The sequence below is a fragment of the Pocillopora verrucosa genome, chromosome 7 (assembly GCF_036669915.1).
Source record: "Pocillopora verrucosa isolate sample1 chromosome 7, ASM3666991v2, whole genome shotgun sequence".
In the NCBI taxonomy this organism is placed as follows: Eukaryota; Metazoa; Cnidaria; class Anthozoa; order Scleractinia; family Pocilloporidae; genus Pocillopora; species Pocillopora verrucosa.
The window spans coordinates 9549461-9560243 of NC_089318.1; the positions used below are offsets into that span (position 1 = coordinate 9549461).

A 10783-nucleotide genomic window follows, 5' to 3' on the forward strand; every position below is an offset into this window, starting at 1 on the left:
CAGTTCGTTGTGACCACGTTTGTAAAACCGCTGAGTGCTAAGGAAGTTTGCACAAAAAAAACACAACAGGGTGAATTTAAGGAATAGGATGAACTCTCATATTACCAAGTAAAATTCTGCATAAAAGCATCCCAAGACCTGATACGATATAGGAAATACTTCATTATGGGCAAGAAGTTAATATACACGATATATCATTCTGAAAACAGGTCGTGAGAACAGACAGGCTTATTAGCTTAACCCTTTGAGTCCCAAGATCTCATCAGTAATTCTCCTTAGTGTCTGCCATACAATTCTTATGATATTAGTTGGGAGAATTTGGAATCGGATCATCCAGTAATCCCATCTTTCATATTTTTCTTTATTCTTATTACTTGTCCGCTTGATTTTGTCTTGATATTGTAAGGAGAAACTCTGTGTCGGTCACCCATGGAAGCGTACATGTAGAGGATTGTGGTTCTTACGTTAATCATCTTATTATTTTTAAGGAAACGTATGGCGGACAGAAGTGAGAGTTTCTACTTGGATCTCGAGGCTAAAAATGAAAACTTTTCACAATTGGGAGGTAGGCGCAGAAAGACGACTTGCATCGGAGGAAGTGCTAACTGTTTTGCTGTAAAATAAATAAAACTCTTAATTATTTTATTCTCTGCGCGACTGATAGCATCAGTCATTATAGTAAGTTAGATTATGACGAAAACCTGGAATATTTTTAATTTTTTTTCTATTGTTTGTTTCGATATCTTCATAATATCATTTTACCTACTTCACCACTGTCGCACAACTTTACTCAGTACTAAAGTACTCTTAAGGGAAGAAGGCTTGTACTTTATAAGCCCTACGTTAATTTTTTGTTTTTTTTGTTTTTGTTTTGGGGGGGGGGAGGACTTCCTCGCTATTTTTCTCCAACCTAATATGTTCTATGATGGCATAATAAAAATATAAATTATTAAAAAAAAAATGTTGGACCATTCCATGTAACACACGTCACCTAAATTTATTTCAATTCCTTGTGGAATAGCAATTATCGCTTAACAACGCACGAACTTGACAAATAACGAAGCGACGTTCATTTCATTCGTGAGTGTTCGGGGTTTACTCTGATTGGACGTTAAAACACGGATCCTCCTTCGCTCTTGATTCACGAGGATTTGCTGAAAAAAGCGTTGTGCTAACTTAAACGAATGCATAAGACAAGAACCAAAAATTTTGCTAATTAATTTTTTCTTTATTCGAAGCAAAAAAATATAAGGGTCACGTAGTAACTCTGAAAATATACTTAGAAGTCCACTCTATCCACTGAGCTTCGTGTGTTTCTTTTTAAAGTAAGACTAATAGTTTTATACCACTTCCTCGCTGCTGTGCTTTAACGAATCGGAGAGGAAACATCTCCGTAATAAACAAATCTAATACGTGTGAATATCGATAGCGTGAGAAAAACAACTGAAGAAAATTCAGAGTACCACACAAAGTTTAATTTAGCCATCCAAATTTGCAAGAAAATTTGTCGTTCTCAGTATCTCAAGGCATCATGTATGCATATATATATATATATATATTTCGCACAAAAAACCTGCAGCAAATTAATCAAGAAGTATTCAAAGTACCACACAAAGCTATACCCACCCAAACCTGCAAGAGAATTTGCCATCTTTAGTTTTGAAAGGCGCCGAATAAATGTGATATTATTGTCGGTAAAAGTTAAAAATAGAAATAGAACAAAGGAAGTGAAACGTCTGCATCGTCTAAGAGTGAAATACAACGACAGCCGCCCTTTAACGACATCTCGACTGTTTTTTTAGGGTCTTCTTTGTCTGTATGTACCCTTACAATGTGTCCAGAATAAATTTAAGCGAGATGCTGTAACTGAACAATTACGATACACTCAATGATCTCAACAAGTTTTCTTCTATTTGTTCAATAGATCAATAGCCCCTCAATTGACGAATGCGTTGAAAAAACGAAGGACTTGTTTCGTAGACAAAAGGGACATGTCTGTTCTGGTTGTGATCGAATACCTGGTGGTGAGCCCTTCCTTAAGCAGAAAAAAATCGCCATCTTTGGATTTCAACTATCAGAGCTTTCATAGCATTCACCCACCAAGTGTAAAATGCCCTTCATTAAGATTTTATCAGCCATTTAAACTTCTCAGACTTGGAGGAATAGCTTTTAAAAAAAAGAACTGCGAAGAACTTTTTGTCTCGGAAAATTCTCAAATGTACGGCAGGGTTCGGTAAATGAATTTTCTTAGTCCTTACAGCCCGTGAAACGTTGTCGTATCGGTTGAATGCGCGCCGTTCAGATAAGCAATTTTGCTGTTCACTCGATAACTCGTTTAAAATATTAAACCCACAATCTTTCTTCCATCAAGACGGCAAGTCAAGGAAATGTTTCAGTGTATTACTCCTCGTTTCAATTTCTATCAGCTGAAGCAAAGCATTAATGATAGAAAACACAATCTAATGCGCTATACAATTGTTTTGTGAAAGCCTCAAACACGTAGAGTTGAAGCGACTTGCTATGTTTTCCCATATATTGTCCAAATCGCGATCGTATCGCTATATTGGACTGACCTTTTAATTTCCAACGATTTGCCAACGAAAAAAAATAAGTTCTTCGCTACTTTAAGTTGCCGAAAACTTGTAAACAAACGTACCTTTAGGCTCTTTTGCTTGAAGAAGCTTCAAATCTCCTTCTAGAAATCAGTTTCAGGATCGGTTCAGGTTCTTGGAAAAATAATTCCCTTTATATTGTCAGCGATATCTATTGAAGACTTCCTTCAACTAGTCCCGCCCTGTCGCGTGTGTAGAGTGTATTTACATAACAAAAGGTCTCCAATGTCTCACTTGAAAATAAGTACATCGCGTGAAAACTTGAGTAAGTGTATCTGGCAGCTATCACGCTAGGCTGAGAAGTCTTAATGGATAATTTATAAACAAAACAGGAAGACAGAGAATGAAACTTTGGCTCGGACAATATTCAATATTAAATTATATTGAAAATCAATCGAATTTCTTAGGCGACTTTCGTCAAACTGAAATTCAAAAGAAATATTTTGAACTCAATTTAAAAAATTGAGTCAGATTAGTGCTAATGGCACAAAACTCGAAGGAATAGTCGCATATGATGACTGTTCCTAAGTTTTAGGACTCATCGAAAAATTCACATCGAGTTTTAACAAGAACACAGAGTTTTCTCGCTTTGCCAATAAACTAAATTAAGAAATGTCGATACGTAACGAGAAAGTGTTTTATGGCCCCCAGACCTCACAAAGAAACATAAATAATATTACAAAGGCATAATGAACGGGGGAGTTGAAAACTGGTATTTTGAGTGGCAATAGGTGGGTCTTATGTTTTGAGTATTTTTTCCGCCAAACACTCCTTCTAGTGGAGGGTGGCAATTCTATTTAGAGAGTTTATTTACATCGAAGTACAAATAACGCCAAGCCAAGACATGCGATCTGCTTTGTCGTGAATCGGGCCCTGTTAAAAGTGGAGGACTTCTCAATGGCCGGGATAAAGGAGTTGTCAAATTGTTTTGAAAAAAAATGTCATGAAAATTGGTTTAGCCGTATTAAAATTTAGCCATTTTGATCTGGTGTGCAATTAAGTTTGACTTGTGTCATGTTATACACAGATATTGGACCTGGATGGCTTTTGGAGCTCGAGTGTGGGGCAAAATATTAAGAATACATATTTTAGGTTGTATTTGCCGAGTAACACGCGAAAGAAGAGTGATACAGAACACAGCTGTGTTCGGCGTAGTTACGTACAAAAGTTTGAAAAATATTGATCAGAAATAAATCAATGATTTTTAAAGACTTTTTAAAACTGAGATTCGAGTAAAAAGGATTCATGCAACTTATTAAATCAATTGAAGGAACTTTAGCCTTCAGGACATTATCTTGACGCTTCAGTGATTCATCTCGTTTTAACCTCACTACAAATCGACATCACAACTAATCCATGCAGTTACTAGGATCAGTTTATTCAGCCAAAAATAAAATAAAAATTAAACCAGATGCATTAGAGGCTTTGACGTTGGATTCTATTCGCAGTTTTAACTGAACAACTGTTTCTCAGATTGGTCAAGTACGCAGTTATATATAGGTAGTTATACATTTACAAGACAATTTCGTAATGGCTGCCATCGTACAGCAACTTATCAATTTTTATACAGAAAGTTTCGACCGGTAATCAATCTTTCATTTCATGTAAAATTATAATTACCATTGCAAAGTACTCATTTCCTAAACAGGCGCTCGGTTAAGTACGCAGACGACTGTCTGATATACAATCCATATTTTCGCAAACTTTGTGGAGGAAAAAACCGAACAGTCGGAGACTGAAAGCTACCGATTAAAACAAAGAAATGCGTGTCAGGCGTCTGTGTGACTTGCAATTAACTGGTGTTTTCTTAAAATAGCCCTATGTAGAGAACAAAAATAACAAAAGAAGGAATTTCGTAATGACACATAAAAATTGGTCTGATGGAAAATGAATCACTTCATTCTAGAGCTTGTGATTAATTGCGCAGCACAAACAATGTTTTGATAGTCGAGACAAGAAAATATTTTCATAACTGTTTCTTTTCTCCTTGGAGATAGCAAACCTAACGCCCTTCCATGTGCCATCAAAGCGAACGATTCTGAACAACTCTACTACTCGAGGAAACTTTCATGAAATTGTCAAGCCAAACTGAGCCACATCTATTCTATGAATCGTGTGAAAAGCTACAAAGAGGAATAATTGAATTCAAACCATGTGCATCTCTTGTTTTGATATTGCCCGTGATAAACATTCTTCAGTGATTGCTTTTGCATCCATGATACTAAACCGTGCTATGACGAGTACACATCCTACGCTAAATCGGGTTTTGCTATCTTTTTGTTTCATTGATTTTATTTATTTATTTTTTTTCAATGAGAGATTGTTTTCTAAGTATGCAATAGGACCAGAACTTTAAACCAAAAACAATGGCTGTGTGTAAAACATGGGAACAAAAATAATATAATACTGACAACGGGTCCAAAGGCATAACGAGGCCCACTTCCGTATGAAAACAAACTTCCCGACCACATGAAATTAAAGACCAAAGACACTTAATAAATGAAGAGAAAGAAATTAAAGTCAGCCTTACGCTTTTTGAAAAATATAACAAAGAGTTACACTGAAAGTTTACCATTACATATAGGCCAAGATATTGATTATCACTTTATCAAACCAAGTAAATGACAAAAAATTCGTAGGTGTCTACGTTGATGAGCATTTAATATGAAAACCCATACTAGCTACGTTTGCAAACAAATCTCTAAGTCATTTGCCATAAAATTTAGGTCTACATACTTTTGATCATCTAATACTAAGCTTACTCTGTGCTACTCGCTTATTTACTCATGTATATTTTTATCTACTTCACCCCGGTCGTCTACATGTGAACAACATAGGCAAAATTTTTTATTCACAAAAACGTTCTGGGAAAGCTGTTACCAATTTAGACTATAGAGAACATACTGCTCCCCACATTTTCTTAACGGGGCTTCTAAGAAATTTTCCAAGTCAATGCATTGCAAAGAACTAAATTAACGTTTTAAATTCTTGTTTCATGACCAACTATTGCCTCAAATGTTTCTCGGTTTGTTTCCTTCAAGTATAGTCAATTCACACGAATAACCAATTGTTATCGACCTTATTGACAGTGTCGTACTAATCACCAAGGTCCTAAAACTCGGACTTCTTTCCTAATATCGTCACTGGTTCGACTGGCTTATCTACATTAAAAAGAAAAGATGATTGAATTGTTTTTTGATAAAGTTAGTTTTGAATCGACCAGGCCACACATCTGTAACTTAAATTACAAACGTATTAAAAACCGAGGTGGCCTCCCCCCTATAAGTTTTTTTGAGGTCTCCTCACCGCACCATTCTGTCGAATTTTTATGAATATTACTTTTGAAGTGGCTCATATATGATAATGATGATGAACCATGTCAATAACGTAGTGCTCAAATAGTAGAGACCTTAGGCAGTTAGGACAGCAATGCCGAGGAAGATGGCGATTAAAAAATATTTTTTTATTTTTATTTCGAATACCTGGATGTGTTTATCGTCTCTCACGGCGCCACGCCTCATGAGTGTATGGGTGCAATGTTGAGTTCCAAAGGGAAACTAAAATAATTTGCTTTAGGAGTTTCCACTCTCAGACCCTGAAAATTTGGGTGATTTCACGTTGTTGTTTTGCAGAGGACGGCTACGAAATGTATAAATGTATATTACGCTATTGTTTCGCTCATCAGTTCTTTTTTTTTTTGCCACGTTTTCGTTGCCGACGCTGTCGTGGTTTGCTTTAAGGTCCCTGCAAATATTAAGTCACTAGCTTTGTTAACATATCGCCAAAAAAGTTGATTATAAATGTAGTCTCGTGCGCAGCGTTGATCATGCTCAAACTCAGATGCAAGGCTCAGTTATCCGTCTCAGAAGAAAGGCCTTGTGAAGTCATTTATGTTGTTAAACAAACAGATCACATTAGACATATATTTAAACATGTTTGAAAGTGATAACAACGGCGATAAACATCAACTCAAAAGGAAATAGTCGCTCGAAAATTTTCTGTGTTTTAAAAAGAAAGAAGTTATTCGGCATCAAATTTTTCGGGAATGACTAGAAATTGGTTTGCAATGCCTATCAAAAAAACGTGATTCGTTTTACTCTTTCCTATGTAGGAAAGAGGTTATGCCCTATTTAGCACATTTACCAGAGATTATAAGGGTTCCAGAAGTACGTAAAATCTGAAAAAAGCTTTTGATAATCCCACCTATTGAGAGGAAAACCACTTAGCCTTTTATTACCGTGGATCAAATCTCAGCATTGTGCTTCAGAATGGAGGACCAAGCATCCAGCTGCGCTTAACGACGCCCACAGTAAGCAAAATGATGAAGATGTGTTACAAATAACAAAGACAGAGTTTTCGTGAAATAACTGGCACAGAAGAAGCTATAGTCATACAAACTGTTATCTGGAGGAAAAAAACACCCTTACACCACTGACTCCCTCGACACTTTCGACATTGTTGATAAAAGAGTATACAAGACACGTGCCGCGCATGAACTTTTCACTGGTTTTGCTTCTCACAGAGTTCCCTACGGCTCAATGGTACAGCATCAGAGTGCGGAATCCGAAGATTTGAAGCTCAATTTTTGTTTTAATTCAAAAGATCGACATAACTCATAACTCCAAGCTCTAAAACATTCCATTTTACAAATTCCTTAAAAATAACATTCGAGATAACGTTTGAGGAAAAGAAATTGAATTCCGAGTCCTAAACAACTGAAACCCTCCAAATCAAATTTATCAGTGTTATTAGCATGCTAGCTCTAGGATTTAATCAAAGAATATTCCTTAGATAATATTTTAATTTATTCTCATCACCTGCCTGCTCAAAAAGATGTATCGGTTTTACAAGGATATCTTAATTTTTACTCATACTTGGGAGCGAAAGGTTCAAGTTATCCTCAAATGCCTGTTGTGAGGTTGAGCCATTTTTAAGGATGAAAAGAAGAAGTATCTATCGCGAATATTTCAAACAAACAACGCGAAAAAGGCGAATGTCTTGCGGCAAAAAAAAATAAAATAAAATTACACAACATGATGTCAAGGCAACATTAAGCGCATTGCCCTTCTCATTTATTGAGGTGGCGTCCAGCGTTTCCCAAACTAAATAAACTCAGAGAGGGCATAGAAATAGTGGAAAAGTAAGACTAAACATTTGATACAATTACCTGTTGATCTCTCCTTGTCTAAAGTCCAGCCACAAATTTGAGAAGTGGTTCCTATGTTCGATCAGTCTCAACAAAATTACAGTAAAAGGCGCCTTGGATTCTCAATCCTTCGGCTAAACTCTTTCCTACTTTCCACTTTAACAACAGCAGCGTAATTTAAATATACATCTTTTGAATTAAGTTTCATTTTTTTTAGCATGGACACCTGGTTATGAATAATTTTATCATAAAGTCGACATTTTTTCGGTTAGACCTCACGTAAAAGATTAGTTTTTTTAAGTCTTTAGAACGTCTCCTCCTCATCAAACTAACACTTGATACGTATCATTTAATTGGGACGTCTTGGAAATACTCCAAAATTGCACGTTGCTTGTTCCAAATAGTAACCGCCTCAGGGGAATCCTTTTTTTTTTTTTTCCTTTTGTAGCCTAAGCACGCAACAATTTGACTCCTAAGAGATGAAAACCAACTTCACGCTCTGGGTCATGCTAGACATTCATGTACACCATTTTTTTTCGCACTTTCCATGTAGCGTTCGATAACAGCTGATCTTTTGTTTAAATCAGACATTTTCACTCTTAGAAAAATAACACTCTCTTCTTGCGTCAGTTCAATTAACCTGCATTTTTCTTTTCTTCTTTCTTTGTACCGATACCAAAGCTCTTTCAGTTGTACTTTTCAGGTACTGCTGATTGGCGTCATAAAAATCTAATCATAGCCACTAATGACAATTTAACTGGATGTTGCAACATCTTCGCTTCGGAAGTCATGCGTTTAAAAGTTCTTCCTTGCCACGGCAGGACACGCCGGTCAAGCCACGTGTATTACAAGCTATGAATAGCTTTAGAGTTAAAAAAAAAAAAAAAGCCTAGTATGAATGAAGTTTTTCTATTTACGTCAATTGTTATACAAGAACAAGACTGAAAAGCAACTTGAAAATACTAGACATTGAAGATTTTCTTTATTGGTTAACTTATCATTTTTGTCCTTCAATAAAACAATTTAATCGTTTGTTCTTGCCGTTTTGTTCAAATGAAATTCTGTAAGTTTTTTAGGGATTCTGTATTAAGGTAGAGCCTCTCTTCCAAAGTCTTTGTTTCAGCTTCGCACGATTTTTTAGTTTTAAGAGCCCATTTGTTTAGTATAATGTAGATCAAATTATCAAATTAATGACGGTGAAAAATGGATGTACCTGTGAAAGACATAGTGAACATTGCAGTAACTTGGAAATTTTACAAAGGCTTTATTGCTCATTTCAATAATGATAAAAAAAGCAACAATTTAATGCACGCACCGAACAGTTTCACTCTAAGTCGTACCGTGGAACGCCAGAAATGGTCAAATTGCACCATCGTTGTAGCCATTTCTCGGTGAGATGATATTCATACCGTCGGACGTACTTTTTCACAGTAATGTTTGACTTTTATGGCTACAATCAAGCAGTCATACGACACCAAAGATAGCGCAAAACCTGCGCTATATATATATACATATGTATTGAGTTAGGGAAAAAAGCAAAGAGACTACGCTTTCGCCACGACAAGCCTGTTTTGTGATTAACTCACTCTTCAGGGGATTTTAATGACAGGAACATTTGTAACTATCTTTCAGTCAACTATAAAATTTGCACGATAGATGTGGCGGTAAATTTAGCTTCTTTGTCCAGCTGTTATAAAGCAACGCTTTGTTTCTCTGACGGCATGAAGACACGAGTTCATTACGTTTGTTAAGTGATGACAATTCAGTTCGGCAGATGATTAGTACTTTTTCCTTAAGGCAGAGGTTGTATCTTTTACTTGCGCAATTTTAGGGTGAACTTGATAGAAGGATGCGCTATGAAATAAAGTAGCTAATGCTATTGTCTTTAAGAGTCCAGATATTTTTGCTGAGTTCGGTAGAGTTTCTGTGTTTTGCATGTCGGAATGATGCAGTGTGGTTTCTGTATATTGTCTTTATGTTAATTGCGGTGTCATCTGCGGTGCTATCGATGTGTTCGGATGGGCACAAAATGCGCTTATTGTGATTGTAGATAATCTGCTTAGTGTTATTCATGCTGCTGAAACTGATCTTGATGGTGTTGCGGTTGAAGTTTTTTCTAAGTTTGTGGACTTTAGGGAAATGCTTGTCTGTATCCGATAATGGTGCGGACGTTTTTGCTGAATGGAGGGTTGTACCAGAGTATGTTGTTCCGTTGCCTGTTTTTCTGTTTGTTAGTTGTGGGTGGTTCGTAGTGTAGAGTATGCCGGTATCCACATTCGTCGCGTGCTTTTTGGTATGGGGGGTGGGGGGACGGCTTGGTCTCGCGGTGGACGTACTGTATTGTGTGTTAGGATAAAAGAGACGTTTAGGAAGTTTATGGTCTGTTGGCTTCGATGGTGATCCGTAGTCCATTGTGACTAAAGATGCGGCATATTTCCTTTTTGATGTTCTCTGAGAACATATATATATAAATATATATATATAAATATATTTATAATAAAGTTCGGATATAACGCGCGCTGTCATTGGTTGAAAGAGCGTGCTCTATGAGAGTATAGAGCATACAGCTGAGCTAAAGCTGTCACGCCATCTGCCATATTGTAGCATGTTCGACCTTTTCCGGGACTTCTTTTTAGCTTTTTTCCGATAATTGAAGGTGAAATTTCGGAACAAGCGAGCCGGCAATTAACAGAAGAACCAAACAAACGTTTGTAAACATACCAGGCGCCGTGATTTACGTTATTAAAACGTGAGCAGATACGAAAATCCTCAAAGGAAAAACAAAATAGACATTCCGAGTTTTAAAGATTTTCACGCTCAGTTAGATTGCAAGCTTACGTACGGTAATAAAAATCAAACACAGCTAACACTCGTATAGTATATAAAGTTCAGTGTTCAAAAACAAAACAGAAAAAAACAGAAATGATGAAAAATATAACCAAACTGACATAATTGTTAAAATTCATACTAATCATGACGGTGTCTGAGCGAATATGATCATGCTGAAGTTCATCGCGGCTCGCTC

General features: G+C 36.5%; 1 protein-coding gene across 1 annotated transcript in view; it reads right to left on the reverse strand.

Annotated features, from left to right (window-relative positions):
* Positions 1-2759, reverse strand: part of LOC131775024 (homeobox protein Meis1) — a 34650-nt gene extending 31891 nt beyond the window's left edge. Inside the window, exon 1 of the mRNA XM_059091123.2 lies at positions 2657-2759. The gene's annotated coding sequence lies outside the window, so the exon portion shown is untranslated. The remainder of the gene's footprint in view (positions 1-2656) is intronic.
* Between the last annotated feature and the right edge of the window lie 8024 nt (positions 2760-10783).